The sequence below is a fragment of the Phasianus colchicus genome, chromosome 4 (assembly GCF_987193195.1).
Source record: "Phasianus colchicus chromosome 4, bPhaCol1.hap1.1, whole genome shotgun sequence".
Classification (NCBI taxonomy): domain Eukaryota; kingdom Metazoa; phylum Chordata; class Aves; order Galliformes; family Phasianidae; genus Phasianus; species Phasianus colchicus.
In genome coordinates, this window is record NC_143439.1 from 66,575,568 (window position 1) to 66,592,708 (window position 17,141).

Below are 17,141 nucleotides of genomic sequence, written 5' to 3' on the forward strand. Positions count from 1 at the left end.
TGTGGGAAAAATGGAGACAAACAGACAAACAGACCCAAATGCTAAGCAACCAAGGATGTTTCTCCACATGGCCCAAGGAGCAGCTAACAGTCCATCTGTATCCCACTTGTCCCCAAAGCCTTGTTGCTAGAACGTGGTTGTCCAGGTTTGTGATGGTCTAGTGAATATGCGTCCCCGTAATGACTGTCCTCCTGTCTCTGAAACTGTGGCTCAGTGTTTTTCCATCTTTCTTGCTTCTTTTCTCCCAGGAGCTGCTCACCTACATTGTCACAGATCCCCATTTTTTCCTCCACTTTCCATCTCAGCTATTTTGCCTTCTTTTTTTTTTTTCCCTTCCCCTACTGATAATATGGGAGACACATCTGCTGTGGGTTGTAATTCCTCACATGCTGTTCAGGGATTTCTTCAAACTGCAGGACAGGTCAATGAAATGGGCTGGCACATGGGCTGCTGTGTTTATTCAAGTAGCTTTGGGCTAGGGCCACCAAGGCTGCTTGGGCTGGCACTGATGTTTTGATGAAGCATAACGTTTGGTGACACAGGTCCATGGCATGGAGAGTCCATGGAATGGGGCACAGCTAACAAACACAAGAAGGTGAGGAAAGGGCACAGGCAGCATTAAGAGCATTCCCTTGACCTCCTGCCTCTAAACCTAACCCTTCTCTGGTTATCAGTGGCATGGAGAATGTCCCAGTTGAGCAACAAAGGAGCCCAGCACACAGCTTCCCATCTGCACACTGGGCAAGCTGAGAAACATGGTACCACCTTATACAGATATCTGTATAGTTATCTAACTATGTTATCTATCTAACTATGACTACAGATAATCTACGGACTTCCACAGCTCCGTAGATGCTTTTACCAGCAGGTTTTGGAGATCACCCCAAAGTTCTGGACCTTCTACTTGGCTGCTCGGACTCTTCAGACCCCAGGAACTGAGATGAGTTTTGTCATAGCCACTGTGCTAAGCCAACTTGGGTCTACAGATAAATTGTCATAGTTAGAGATGAAGTGTGTTTTATGAAGAAAGCAATGTTTTCTGAGAGTTGAATCATCATCTGCTCTATATGTGGTAACTAAGGTCTGGCAATAACTTAGATATATTCAGAGAAGAGGTACATGCAGAAGAAAAGATGGACTGGTATTACATGGTCATGAAAACTATATTTTTTTCTTATTAAAAAATGACACTTCTCCCCATATTTATGCTTATTCCCTTAGAATAAGCTTTGTTTTAAACAGTTGCAAGGAAATGAAATGGCCCATTATATGCAGAAGATTAAATTTGATATGGACGCCATGGTCTGGCATAGGAGAAAAAGTGATGAAATGCTGTTCAGAGTCCTGTCAACCAAATGTGATGCTTGGAGGTTACATTGCTCTCCACTTCCTCAGGGGCTGTAGTTTCAGGGGAACAACAAAACATATTCTCCTCCAGCAAGATTTTCTTACTTTTCCCCTAATGCCCACAGCAAACCATTTCCACACACCCAGAAGGTGTTCTGTATGAAGAATATGGTATAAAAACCCCATGGGAGATCAGGTTGCCTTTTTTTCTGGAAGAGCTATGATCCTTCTGCTTTCTTTGAATGGATCTCATTCTTCTTTCTCATATCCCTTTGTATCACTGTGAGCAATTTATTTTATGCTCTATACTTTTTTCCCTCTTAAACATTTGCAGGCAGCTTCCTTTCTCAGTGCTTGGTCTAGCTACAAGTAGTTAAAGTTTCCAAATGTTCTCCATAAACACATCCTTCCTCAGGCCCCTTATCCTTTATATCACTCAGCATGGGTTTGCTTGGAGTTGGCCTGACACTGATATATGAAGGATTTGATTTTGCCTTCCTTTTACATCTGGCTATTACAACAATAATCCCCTTGGAGCCATTGGAATCACTATAAGTGAGAAAAAAACTGATCAAGCCAAGAGAATCATCTGTGAGCAACTCTATCTTCCAGGTATGTGAGCTGAAGACATTGAACAGGCATCCCTGAGCCTAAATCATAAAATCATAGAATCATTAAGGCTGGAAAAGACCTCCAAGATCATCTGGTCTAACCCCAACCCATCCCCACCATGCCCTCTAACCACGTTTCTCAGTGCCACATCTCCAAGTTTCTTGAACACCTCCAAGGGACAGTGACTCCACTGCTTCCATGGGCAGCCTGTGCCAATAAATATCTCATCTAGGGATGTGACTGGGGTTTTGGAGGCCTAAATCTCCTCTCAGTGCTCCTTCACACCATCCTTCTGTGCAAGGAGGTTTGATTGTAACCGCTGATGCTGGGTTTGTGTCCTCCAGATGTAGCAAATGTGAAGGGAAAGATGCAAAAAATAAACAGAAATAAGCAAAAATTTTAAAAGCCCAAGATGGACAGAGTGAAAAACAAAAATGTCAAGACTTAATTGTTGCACAGATGTGAGGAATGTTAAGGGAAACTGTTTGGGGATTTATGTTCAAAAAAATAAGACAACTTCCCAAACTATTTCCTTTTCAAATCTTTCAGCCTTTTCCATAAATTCCATGCGCCTGTGTGGTGCTCTCTGATAACATACAAATCTGAATACATAAACTGTTTTGAAATGTTTGTACAATTTCATCCAAAAATATGACCGTGTGTTTGTGTTTTAATTGCTGTCAGTAGGATATTGGGTAATAGCCGTGTGCGTTGTGTTGGGGTGCTGGGTGAGATGGGGTGGCACAATCACAGCTTTTCCTGGTTCATTGCAGGGAGGATAAACCCCAAATCATCTGAAGGAATAACCCACAACCACCCATCGAAACCAAGAAATCAATTTCAGATTCATACGGATGCAATTGGAATCAGAAATTTGATGATTTTTGCCTCTCTTTGTGGGGGAACACAGACACTTTGCTTCAATCGGTGTTGTTTGCAGTGTCGTTCATTTATTAACATTCTTGCTGAACTCTAACATTAGTTCCACTTTATCATGAATATAATGCAGTTGCATTTTCTGGATGGGAACACCACCAAAAATATGTTAACTCTATAGTCAACAGCTATGCCTTGTTTACTCTTACGCATAAAACCATACAGAAACAATCCTCATAGGAAAGCTCTTGCTTTTTTTTCTTTATCTGTATACAAATAAAAATAATAATAAAGAAATAATAGGAAGTGTTGGCAGGGAATTGGGTGGCAGGAGCTGTGGTTCATTGAGAAGCTCTCTGATTCCTCCAGGTGTGAATCTAGCCAAGATGGGCTGCTCTGGTACAGCAATAGAGTTTGCAGAAAGACCACAGAATCACAGAAAGGCTTTGGCTGCAGGGGACATTGAAGCCCACCCAGCCCCAACCACCTGCCATGGGCTGGGTGCCCCAACCAGATCAGGCTGCCCAGGATCCCATCCACCCTGGCCTTGGGCACCTCCAGGGATGGGGAGCATCCACACAGATACTTCCCCATCCTTCAGTCACCCTAGGATGTTCTAGCTGATAACCCAAGCTGCAAAATCTACTGGCATGTGACATGCTGAGGACAACAAGGCACAGCCTCCACCCCACCCTCCCCAGACACATCAGGGTTAAACATTAACCGTGGTGCTGGGAGAAAACCCCCATGGTTGGCCAGCCATCCTTGCCACCATCCCCACATGAAGGGAAGAGCAGAGAGCACACTAAGGAGCCCTGGAAATATGCGAGGAGCTGCCAGCATTTGCTGCCAAACACTTTTATCTTTAGACAGAGATAAATCTGTTGCTTACTTAACCCAGCCTTTACGAAACTCGCAGCTCTGGGTTTCCAAAATAACAGGAGCAGAGTGGAGCTGGCTGGTGGCCTGGGGAGCAGCAGATACAGGCAGAGCAGCTGAAAGGTGACAACCTTTTGCTTGAGAGTAAATCATGTGCCACAGAAATAAATAAAGAGTTAACCTCCACAGGCTGCAGAACTTATCTGCTCATGTTCCTGTAAAGTGCAGGTGTCTGTTTACTGAAGAGAGCAATTAAGATATATCGCTAATAATGAAGAACAAAAAAAAGGGCTGCTACTTGCAGTGTGCAGTGTAGGGCAATCATGAGACAGCAGAAACATGCCATGAGTGCCTCCAGGGCTGCAGACATGGGACTTCTCCCACAGGGGCTTCTATCCACGATGTACATGATTCATAGAATCATAGAATGGCCTGGGTTAAAAAGGACCACAGTGATCATCCAGTTTCAACCCCCTGCTATGTGCAGGGTCGCCAACCACCAGACCAGGCTGCCCAGAGCCACATCCAGCCTGGCCTTGAATGCCTCCAGGGATGGGGCATCCACAACCTTTTTGGGCAACCTGTTCCAGTGTGTCACCACCCTCTGTGTGAAAAACTTCCTCCTAATATCTAACCTAAACCTCCCCTGTCTCAGTTTAAAACCGTTCCCCTTTGTCCTATCACTATCCACCCTCATAAACAGATCATGTGGTCTGATGGAGAAAATGGATAAATCACAGAATCATAGAATCGTTTGAGTGGAAAGGGACCTTTAAAAGCCATCTAGTCCAACACTCCTGCAATGAACAAAGACTTCAATAGATAGAATGACACCTGCAGGGTTCCAAACTCAACAGTCCCAATAAATTCATTTTTTTTTTTAATGCTAGAGTTATTATCTGGCAAGAATATAGCCCCTTCCTCTGTCCCCCTTGACCCAGGCTGAACCTGTTTGTCTCATTTTATTGTGTTGGTGTAATTCAGTGGAAAAGAGATTGGGTTAAACAGGCAGCTCTGGAGGAATAAATACAAGAAACACACTTTAAAGTGTAAATAGACAACCCCGGGTATAACAGAATAACTCCTGGCAATGATCAATCCAAGAAAAAATTATGCACTCACTAAAATCTGAGCAGTGATTGTAAGGCAGAGAAATCCAGCAAAAACTGGACGATCTGTGCGTGTGCAGAGCTCTTCCTAAGAAAACTTCAGAGACAGCCTGGTAATTCCTCACTGGTTCCAGCCCAAATCTGTTTAGCAGCAGAAACATGTTTTCTCATCACTGCCAACCTTGCAGTTCAGCCTGGGCTGGCAGGTCGAGTCCTCAGCTTCACCTCCCCTTTCTCTTTGATGCCGCTCCAACCAAATCTAGAGCATGTTCGAAGGCAGCAATGGGATTTTGCTCACACAGGGATCCTACAGGAGCTCTGCCCAGGGCAGCAGTGTGATGTCCTGAGTCAGGAGAGAATCTTGTGCTTTCTGGCAGCCTCAGCATGCAGATCTCCGCTTTGGGAATGATTCACTGATGCCATGAATCTGACCAGCTCTAGAGACAATTGATCCGTCTTGGTCCACAGGCTCTTTTACCCCTAGCAAAAAGGTAAGAGGAAAATGATGTGAGGCTCACAGCAATTCCAGGCTTTTCCCAGGTGCTCTGCACACCTGCCAGAGAAGCAGAGCACTTGCCTTTGTAGGACCATAGCAAGAAACAAAGCTTTTGAAAACCAAGGGTGGGATTGTGTTTATACCTGCATAACCCAAGGTGGAACCCAGACTGCCTCCATCCCTCTGCTGTGTTGACCTGCAGTTAGCGGGGGAAAAAGAATTTAATATCAGCTCTCAACTGAACATATAAGTAGGTTGGATATTATGGAAAAAATCTGAGAAAGAGTGGCAATGTGTTAGAAGAGACTGCCCAGGGCAGTGGTAAAGTCACAGTCCCTGGAGATATTCATGAGCTGTGGAGAAGTGGCAGTGAGGGACACGGTTAGTGGGCATGGTGGGGATGTGTTGGTAGTTGAACTAAGCGATCTTAGAGGTCTTTTCCAATCGTAATGATTCTAGAATCTACAAGTGGTACAAAGCATATCTGGAGTCGTTGTCAGAGCTGACATCCTCTTTTCTCTTTTTTACACAATTGGTATTGGAAAAGCCATACAATGAATGACTCTGGGACATTTGTTTCCCGCCAGCTCCAGGGGAAATCTGCTGGACTTGCAAGGTGAGAGTCCTTCCCATGGGAAAGCAGTAAATCTGGAAATCAAGGACATAATTTCTGCAGGAATTCTAGTGGCAGAGCTGAAATAGCGAGTTCTGGCAGTACATAATATAGCTCAGCTTGCTCATTAAGGATGCATTGCTCTGCTAGCACGGGGATAAGGATTGTTGTTTCAGTTGAAAACAGTGCACAAAGGCTAAGTATGTGAAATTTTATGCAGGTATTTTCCTACCCATCATCTAAATGTCTTTTCCATAAATCATTTGTTAATATAGAAAGGATATGAACATTTGAACATTTGATGCAACCATTTACTGCGATACACGGACAACAGCCACAACCACTCCTATTTGCTCATAGCAGATGATGTGAAGGAGGAGGAGAGGCAGAAATTATGCATATTGTAAAATTAAACAGTGCAAAAGAATTCTTCAAGGAATACCACATCCTGAGTCTTACACAAGGAAATGAAGTCCAGGCAGTGTGGAAAAAATTAATACATTTCAGGGCCAGGCAGAACTATGAGGATGATCAACCTGAGTAATCCAAGGTACGTGAACTCCAACAAATAAAACCAGGTTTAAAACCACTGCTACTCTTCCAAGTCACCAGCCACGATGTCCAGTGGAGAGAGCCACACTGGTGAGTGTGCAGGGTGTGCAGCTCTCACAATGCCAGCCCACAGTAATGGCCCAAAGAAGGACTCTGCTTCCACCAACCAAGGGATGAAGAATTGCCCCCTCAAAGGCAACCATCACAGAGTCAGTCTTTGCTTGCATCTGAGCAATATTCAGTCCCAATACATATTTTCCTAAAGATGTTTCTGGGCGTACTCACGTTGAGAACATCCTCAAGTAACACAACAGGCTGTGCCTTGTGAAAAGTGCTCCAGAAGGTGATGCAAGATGGACTAATAGAAATTTGGGTGCAGGAAGTACATTTGCATGACTTGAAACCTGGGAAGCTGGGAATCAGCAGCAACCTTCTGGACAAACACAAGATTTTGGACATGAAAAATTGCTTGTCAAGAGGACCACAGAATCAGAGGGCCACTTAGGTTGGAAGAGACCATTAAGATCATCAAGTCCAACCATTCACCTAACTTTCTAAGTCCGTTGATAAGCTGTGTCCCTGAGCATCACATCCACACATCTCTTAAATGTGGAACTGGAGGGTATACAAGCTGGTGTCTGCAGGAAGGAAATAAGACAACTCTTATTTTTTAATTAGAGAAACTGGTTTGCTAACATCTATATTCTTGCATATTTACTTTCATCATGCATAGGTCCATGCTATACTGAAGATACCACCCAAAAAAGCTAATACCACATGGGTGAGAACAACTTAGTTTTTTTGCTTTGCTTTTTTGCTCAGGCCTCAGAAATGTGCTGGATAAAATGGTTAAAAGATGTATTTTGGATCTAAATAAAGCTTTGTGGATCACCCAAAAGTGACACAAAACTAAAAGTGGAGTGGAGGTAAACCTACTGCCACTATAACTTTTCTGACAGTTCTGTTTGAAGACACGGCTGAATTATGCTATATTAATGAACTTCAACAAAGCAGTATTCCAACAGTCCTGGAAAGTCTTTCGGGCCAAGTCTCCTGCCATCTAATAAGGGATTTTGAACTGTTTCTCTTGATCTTTCCCCTCCTGAGGATAAGAATATAAAAATTGACCCTGTCTGTTTTGTCTGTTTTCATCCTTCTGATGTTTGCATGCAAAGAAACTGATACCTTTCTATAGCCAACTCTGGGCAGGTTGGTTTGCTCCTTCTGTCTTTTTGTTTTCTTCAAGAAGCAGAATAAAAATGTAAATCACATTTACTATGTGTACAACTATGTGAGAAAGGGAATGCAGGTTGTAGAAGGAGGTACTGAGTTTCTCCCATGCCTTTGAGGTTCACTTCAAAAATGCAAAAAAAAAAAAAAAAAAAAACCCTAACAAGAAACACCCAAATCAACAGATCCCTACCCAGGGAAAACTGGCGAAGACAAGGAAATTGAGGTGCTTAGAACTGCAAGCTGAAATACTACCTGTAAAGTTGTAATTTCTCCAGCCATACACTCACGGAGGTAGAGTCATCCTTGGGAAAGTCAGGAAACCTGTAAAGCCAAATAGTCATCAGTTCTTAGGCTTGTGTAAGAAGCTGTTTGGTTGCTATTCACATATGTACTAGGCTGGTCACTCACATATCTCCAAGCATTTTACTACCATTCATAAATTAAATCTCAGCCTCTCTCTTCACTGGCCTGTGACTACCTCCATTTCATGGAGAAGCAACGTATCTTTGGGCTTTCACTGGAGCAGTATTTGCCATCAAGGACATACCCAGATTTCCACACAGCATGTGTAAACCAGATGTCAACCCTTCTCCTCTCTGCCAGTTCAGATGTCAATCATATACAGGCTCCTGATTTATGGCAAGTCATGTCACAGCTCTTGTGAATTGGAAGTGAGAATGCCTGTGTGAAGCCCCAGATACCACCACACAGCACAGGGCACATGGTGTGAAAGTGTCTCCTAACAATGTAGGTGTAGGACAAGCGGCTGACACCACCACCCCCTAACAAGGGGACTTTGCACAATGAGTAAATGTGAAGGCTGTGAGCTGAGATTGACAAAATAATGGTCAGAGATGAGCCACCGCCGCAGAAGTCGGCTCAGAGTCCAAACTTATCCAAAGATCAGAAGCACTTGAGCCTGGAGCTGATGTTCAGCCTATTAGAGGCAGAAACTCTCATAAAGACATTGTAGGATGTGTCCTCTGCTGCTTTGGCTTCTACTGCCTCATGCAAATACCTACATGAGCACATGGTCCTCCCAACACCATCCTCTTCCTCTTCCCCTCCCATGGACCCACCCCTTGTCCTCACACATTATCATTTACTCACTTTACTAAGTACCGTGTTTAGGAAATATTTACAGATTCTTCTCAGCTTTACACCTGCCCCCACTGAATCTGCAGAATAAAAACACTATCCTTTTTCTTGGTTTTTTTTTTTTGTTGTTGTTGTTCTGTTTGGTTTTTTTTCTTTTTTGTGCAGCTTCATGCTTTTCCCTTCATGCCTACTTCCTTCTTATTGCCTTTGCTTGTGAAGATCTAAATCCAGATGAAAAGGAAACAATAGCCTCAACCCAGTTTGTCTTGAAGACAGTGCAGAAGATTACACGTCCATCTAGTCTACAGGAGATTGATCTTGCTAATCGTTCCCCTTCCTCACCCCAGCACTGGCCAAAGGAGAAAGAGAGAGAGAAACTCTGCCAAGCCTCCAGTCATGAGTGAGTAACAGATGGGTGGTTTGTCCCTCTGCAGCTAAACCTTCCTGGTAAAGCAAAGACACCCAGCTGAGTTCCTTCAAAGGCAGCTCGACATCACTGCGTTTCTTACATTGGAAGCCATGCAAACCAAGATATTTGGTTTCCAGGTCCAGGCCAAAAGTCTTTGGCAGGATCCTGTTGGCTGGATTTAGGCTGGGAAGTCCTTTGAGACCCAGAAGTGCTAGGGCAGATAAGAAAAGATGGATAATAAGCTCTGTGTACAGTGTTCCAGACCTTCTAGGATGGCTGAGCCGTTCAGTGCTGACGCTGTACAAGCACGTCTCCATTGTGTTCCCAGTGCATCACATAAATTTCCCTGTTTTTGTCAATTTCTAGCTATTCCCATCCCACATTTTCCCAGATAATGGAAGTATGATTATACACTGAATTTGCCAAAATCTACTTTTGTTTCTTCTTTTCTTATCCACATCTCCCCCTTAGCTGGTAAGTGCTGCTCTGCTTTGCCATGTATAGCAGTAGTGTGTGAATAATAAATAACAATGATATGCTTTCAACTAGAAAATAAACCCCATATGTGTCCTCAAGTATCTTTTTTCTCTTGAAGAATTAACGCAAACACTGGTTCCAGAGACAGTTATAATCCTGTTTACTTGTCAATGCTTGGAGTGAGCATATAATTACAGTTCTACTGTAAGATACTTAATATGTAATTCAATGGTAAGGAGCTACCACATTACAGTCTTCTAAGGTTGGATTTATGCCCTGAAACCTAAATTAGTCCCAACAGTTTCTGTTCAGAAGAGGATTATTTAATGCAATCATTATCAGGCACACCAAAGAACAAATTTCACTGACCTAAGAGACAACGCAGGCAAGTAATTACTATTTCTTTTTAATTATTTTTTTTTAAGCTCTCTTTGCCACCACAATTTTCTTAGACTTGTATCTTCCTAAATAGGCAAAGGGTTTGTGTTTGAGAAGGTCATAAATGTGAAATAAAATTTTTCAGTAGCAATCAAAGAAACCTTGGGAGTAATTGTGGAGATGGGCATCTGACCTCTGGGAAACATCCCTTCAGGTGATGCCCAGTGGCAAAACTCTGGTGTCAGTACTGAGCTAAAAGGCAAAAAAGTTATAGGAGAACCTGGCCTTGCTCACTTCCTGGCCCTCAGTGCTTGCAGGATCTGTTAAGCTGCTGCCTGTCATACCATCATCATCAACAGCATTAATTGGGCCCTGCCTTAAAATAATCCATCCTCAGCACCACAATGCTTAGCACTCCTACGGGCCTGTTCATGCAAGACTCAGAGGGCTTTACAAGTCCCGACTGTTGAAGCATTGCAATGTGCCCAAGAATTTGGTCAGGGGCACAACGGGGGTAACTGTTTGCCACAAAGATACACACTTGCCTATAGCAACAGCCAAGGAATAGTAAAAGGAATCCAGATCCGGACTGCATTTATTTTACAGAATCATAGAATATCCTGAGTTGGACGGGACCCATAAGAATCATGAAGTCCAACTCGTGACTCCACACGGGACCACCCAAAAATCAGACCATATGTCTGAGAATGCTGTTCAAATGCTTCTTGAGCCCTGGATAGAATCATGGAGTATCCGTGCCCAACCCTTTGCTTTATTATGAGCCTCAGTTTCCTATTTTTTAGGGCAGCAATGGACTTTCAGTCTTCCCAAGAGCAGATTGACACCGACCATGGGCATCAACTGATACAGACTGTGAATAACCTACAGCCACGGAGCTATTGGGTCTGCCTCCTTTCCTTGAGCCATTATCTGACTCCCAAAGCTGTAGGTACAACCCGAACACAGGTGGTGTTACAACATGAAGCTAAGCTGAGAGTCCACAGGAGTCCCACGAACGTGAGCAGAAAGTCCCCAAATCTCACAGGAAGGAAAGCAGAGGAATGCGAGAGCAGGGAGCACCTGGGGTTCTGGTGCTGCCAGCAAGTCCAGGTGTGCAGACACAGGCTGGGGGACTGAGGCCACAAGCCGGTGCTGACAGCTCAGGGTCCCTAATACATTAGTTCCTGGGGTCTCACTTGCATCTGTTGGAGGGTCAGAGATCTGCTGGGGGCCAGGGGGATAATTAAGCAGGTGGGCTGCTGGCTGTCCGAAATGCCTGCCAAATCCAGGCCTGCTGGAAGTGGGTGTAACCCTGTGTAAGTCGTACATGTGATATCCTCACATATGTGTGTGCACAGACGCACAAGTGGAGAGAGGGGGAGAGAAGAAAGGCACTTGTATATGTGTAAAAGCACAAGAACCACAGAATGATAGAATGGCTTAATTTGGAAGGACCTTAAAGATCATCTAATTCACATGCCATGCCATGGGCTGGTTGCCCCCAACCAAATCAGGTTGTCCAGGTCCCCATGCAACCTGGCTTTCAGTGCTTCCAGGGAAGAAGACCCCAGGAAGACAGATTTGGGGTCTGCAACACTCCAGTGCTCACCTGAGTGCCAGCAGATATTCCTAAGAAAACTTCAGACGGTTCAGTTCTCCTCTTAACAACTGTCAGGGCTCTATTTAGGGAGAGCTCTCTGATAGGCTTGGGAACAGTAGCCAGGTTCATACAACGGTTACATTGTGCCATCTTCTGGTTAAAGGCTGGGGACTCCAGGCCGGGGAGTCACTCCAGCACAGAACAAAACCCTTTCCTTACATCTCCAAGAAGTGAAATCCGGAGACACTTCAGCAGCCTGGCTGTTCTGGTATAACAGCATTGCCTGCAGGAGTGAAGTGGAAGCATCAGGCAGCGTTAGTGAGGATCACAGGGATGTGGGAGCTGCCAAGCAGAACCTTGGTCTGCCAAGCCTGCTGTCCCAGCCTCCTAGAGAAATGATGCTCCAGCATTCCTCTTCCACACGATATTGGGATACCCCAAAATCCATTTGGACAGCTATGTGGCTGTTGACAGTCTGTAGGTGCAGAAAGTGAAGAAGAAAGTGGGCTTCACAGGATTTGCAGAGGCAAAATACATTCATCTCTCTACTGAGAAAGATCATAAATATACATAAATGCATGAGGACACATGTTTAGGACAGCTGCCAATTACTCATCTGAATCATGAATATGGGGAACTGGATGTTCCCAACCCACCCTTTGCTGTAAAAAAAAATAAAAAATAAAAAAATAAAAAAATAATTAAAAAAAAAGAAGATATATTACTGCAAACGGATGCATGATCTTGGAAAGAGCTCTTTATGGAGAAATAACTGGTCTGAGTGTGCAAGCCCAGACCTGATGCAAATATACACATACAGCTGACAAATCCTCTTGTTTTCCAGCTGCCCCATTTACTATGTACATTTTAATGTATAGACCCTGAAAGCAGAGGGATTTCCAGCATTGCCACATCACGCCCACCTCCTCGCTCGCTTGCACCAGTGTAGCTGCTTTGATTTCAACAGCAACTTTTCTCCACCTACCAGGATCACTTCACGCAAGTAGGTGTGCAGGATGATGGGTTCAAAAGTAGCTAATTGCACACAAATTAGACAGACAAATTAGGAACAACGACTTTGCTAAATACTGGCTAAACAAACACAGCTTCAGGGAAGATCCATGCTGCAGGTTGTCATCAGCAGTGCTCGTGTGAGCTGGATGAATGAGGTGCATGGCATTCCCTACCAAAAAGCTGGCTGGTAATGATGTTGCTGCAGGAAAAGATGAAATCATCTCCTGTTCCAGGAAAGGGGAAATGGCTACTGCAGAGCATGGGACCTGCAGCCTCGTGTCTGCAAGTGTTTGCAGTCCCACTGTTATTTAATTATTTGGCTTGTAACGAGCATATGTGTTTGGTCTCAAAATGCCTTTTAATAGGCTCTGAAATTTCAAGTAAACCAGGGTCACTATGAAAGCAGCCTGATGCTATGCACAGGAATTACTGTGCTACTGCCTTGTTTTTAGCATAACTCAAGCATAAGAAACACATAGAGAGTTTCAGAAGACTTAGATGACTTCAGACTGTTCTAGACACTTCATAATCTACACACGTTTCCTACCACACAGAGTATCTCTTTGCACAAGCCTGTCATCAGGAGGAGATATAGGAATGTGTACAAGTTTTGAAGCCATTTGGAAGGTCTGCACCCTGGTGGATTTGACAGATGAGACATCAGGGACTTGGGTTGCAGCATAGTGCAGCCAGGCCGTGCCTGACATCTCTGCATTCTATAGGGAACATGAATGTGATTACTGAGGTTGCATCCAAGTCATCAACAGCATGAAAAGCGATTGGAACCTAAAGGTTGAGGCTAAACTGGGTTGGGCTGAACTGAGAAGTGAAGCATATGGATGCCTAGGGCAAGGCATAAGCCCTGCTGCCATCTGACCAGTGCTGTTATCCAGTCATCTTCCAAGAATGAGTGAGTCCCACCCTACATTTGCATCATTGCTTGAACACAATGTGAATATGATGTGTTTTTCCTGCTTGCAAGAATATCAAATATCAATCTTCCTTCTATATCATCTTCGAAACATTGTACCATTTCTTATGGTTGTTATTACGACTACAATTCCTAGCTCCTCTCAAGACTGTTTAAAATATTCAGAAAGGGGTCTTTCTTTGCCTGTTTCTCGGGGCTGTTCCAAGAGCACTGTATTCATTTCATTATTTACTGTAACTTTCTAATCTCCACTGAACCCATTTATTCTATATCTGCTCCTAAGATGCTGTTCACTCATCGTTACTGTAGATTCCTCCTCTCTGCTCTGGCCATCTCTCAAATAAGCATCACCGACAGCACCCACAGCCCACAAATATTCCCAGTGCCATCAAGGAAAAAGAGAAAGAGCAAGTCACCAGATGACCAGGAACTGGTCTGGTCTTGAAGGTGTGAAATAAGAGTCACCTCCACTACTGACCTTTTTGGCACCCTGCTGTGCCGTTGGGAGCTCCTCAAAAGCAACACTCCACTGCTCCTAGGTAATATACAGTCTGTACAAGTGTATTTTTAACCACTTAGTATTTTTTATCCAGTTTCTAGCATGGTGCAATATTTGGCAATGATCTATTTTTATTACACTCATGTTATTTACTAACTATTGGATATTTTTCTGCCAAATGTTTTTATATAAGCTCCTTAATGCACTCTGAACTCTCGACACTTCTCCAGGAATCTAATCTAATAACATGGGAGGTGCCAAGACCTGATTTTGTGGTCTTCCTAAAGCTTGGTACCATCACCAGATGCTTCAGATCCAGAGATTTATTGACTTAATTTTCACTGGCAGCTTGTTTCATCACTAGATTCCTGATCCAGCAGTTCCCGTGCTGTTAGATTCCCACAGAGGGCAGAGGGAACTGGGGCTAATCGAGGGCTAGAGGACATGGCCCTGGCTTTTCTCAACTCCCCTGAGTGCATTTCAGCTGTTGATTTGTGTGAGAAACTGTTTGCTTGGTGGAGAAACAAAAACATCCAAGTGAAAAAAAAAAAAAAGGCAACTGAAGACACAATGGTCATGTTGTTATTGAAATGTGCTTCTCACTTCAGAAACAACAGTCTGGGCTCAAACAAAGTGATAAGTGGGGACAGGGATTAAGCCAAAATAAACCTTCCTATCTTAAAAGAAATTCAGCTTCCTAAAGCCAACCTGGAGCTGACCTGTGTGAACAAGAGAAAGTGCAAGAAAGTTGAGATATTTCTTAAAATAATATTACTCTAGGACACAACAACTCAGCTCATGGGACAAAAGTTATTTACAATCAACACTGACATTATGCCTATGGGAGGTCAGATGGAGAGCAGAGCTCTGACCTTCCTATGTCTCGCACGTTTAATTTACAAACATAGGCAACGGTCCTGCAGAGAGATACCTTGGCTGGACATCAAACACCAAGCAGTTCACATTGTCTGTGGACTTCCCTTGAAAAGCAACAGGACTCCTCCCAGCATACTGAAGTTAGAGGTCTTTGGTTAAAAGCTGTGTATTGAACCAGCTTCCCAACTCCCATCAGGCAAGAAGGATGATAGCACTGAACAAGGTTGGAGGTGCTTTGCATCAGGTCCTGACCCTTCCAGAGACCTATCTCCACCAAATTTACCATTCTATTTTAATTCCTTAGCTTTGGATTGAAAAAAAAAAAAAAAATCCTGAATATATTTTTCGTGAATGTTTATAGCTCCACCTTGGACGCCAAGTCAACACGCTGACATGAGAGAAAGCAACAATTTAGGCTCAATAACTTTTGACCACAGGGACATCTCTCCTCTGCCAGGTCTTTAACTCAGTGTTCTTTAGTTCCCTGATCCAAACCAATAGAAGTCTATCAGAGGGTTAGGCTGTGTCTTCCCAGCATTCCATTCCCAGCATGGTGCAAAGCCTTCAGTTCTGAACACAGATAGGCCTGTCCCATTAATAGCCCACAAGCAGCCCTGGCTTGGTGCATCCCCTCCTCCTTCTACCCTACATGGAAATTATTACTTAAGATCTGCTTTCTTGCCTGTCTTGCAGATTACTTTCCTTCAAGCATAGAGTATACAAATATACACATAGATATTTATATGCAGGTACACCAGCCTATGTGTACAGGCTCTATCATTCTCTTTTAATTAAAGATCATAACAAGTAACAGCAAAAAACAGGGAAGGAAGAGATGTCATGTGAACTTTCAGGACCTTTGTGACATCTACACGTAAGAAGGAACCATTTGGCACCATGAGCAACTACCCTTCATCTAACCTTACTTTTCTTCCTCATGTTAGCAACAAACTAGCCCGTTCCAGAGGTTTTGCCTCTGGAAATCAAAATAGAATCATAAAGGTTGGAAAAACCCACTAAGATCAGCAAGTCTAACTGCCAACTCCTCCCCACCATGCCCACTATGTCCCTCAGTGCCTCATCTCCATCTCTCTTGAACAGCTCCAGGGATGATGACTCCAGCACTTCCCTGGGCAGCCTGTTCCAAAGCATTACCACTCATTCTAAGAAATGTTTCTTAATATCCAACCTGATCCTCCCATAAGACAGACATAAGACGGACTTGACAGAGATCTAAATGAAGATGGGAGATAAAAACCTCTCTTCAGGCGTGCCCATTCTGTCTAGGCAACTGCTGGATCCCGATCTAACAGTGTTTTTCCCCACTGAAGCCCATGTCCAACTGGTGTGTGTTGGTGTTGGCCTAGCCCTGCCATCAAACCGCCAAACCAAGGGCAGGCACTAATGAAGCAGAGCATCCAGTGGGAAAGCCTCTTTCTCCTTTTCTAACTTGTGGAGAGTCTTTCAACACTGTTCCAATCATATGACACGCTTGGCAGCAATACAGCCTGAATTGTTACTCTTCAGGGGTCGATCTGCCAAGAAAAGGCATGACTCAGTAACAGCATTCAGAGTCAGGAGAGGGCAGGTCCGGGAGGTGACTAACAACTAGAGAGCACAGCAGTCTGCTTCCAAGAGAGGACAGGCCAACCCTGTGCACAGTGCAGAGAAGGGGCCTTTCGGTACACTGGGATGACAGAGAAAAGCAGCGGGTGCACGAACAGCAGAGAAATTGCCTGTGTCCTAAGGGGGAAATGGCAGACTTGTCCTTTCTACGAATGATATATACCTGATTTGCTATGAGTTGGGCAACTCAGAAGATACAGATGATTTGAAGATGAACCATATCACTAGAAACTAAGTGAGGGATGTGTGGTGGCAACCTGAAATGTGGTTAGAGTTTTCTGCTGGATTTCTTCATAAATAAGGGAAAATGCTCAGTTAAAGACAGTAAAGAAATGGCCAAAGAAAGCCCTTCATCAGCCAGAAGAGGGGAAGCTGTGTCCTAGTGGGGAGGCACTGTGATCCATACAATATCTGCATTTGGGAAACCCAGATCTGCCCAGTGATTTTTCTGGGAGAAGCACCTACTGAAACATATGTGAAGACTATACAATGAAAGAATGCATCCCATTTGCTCCT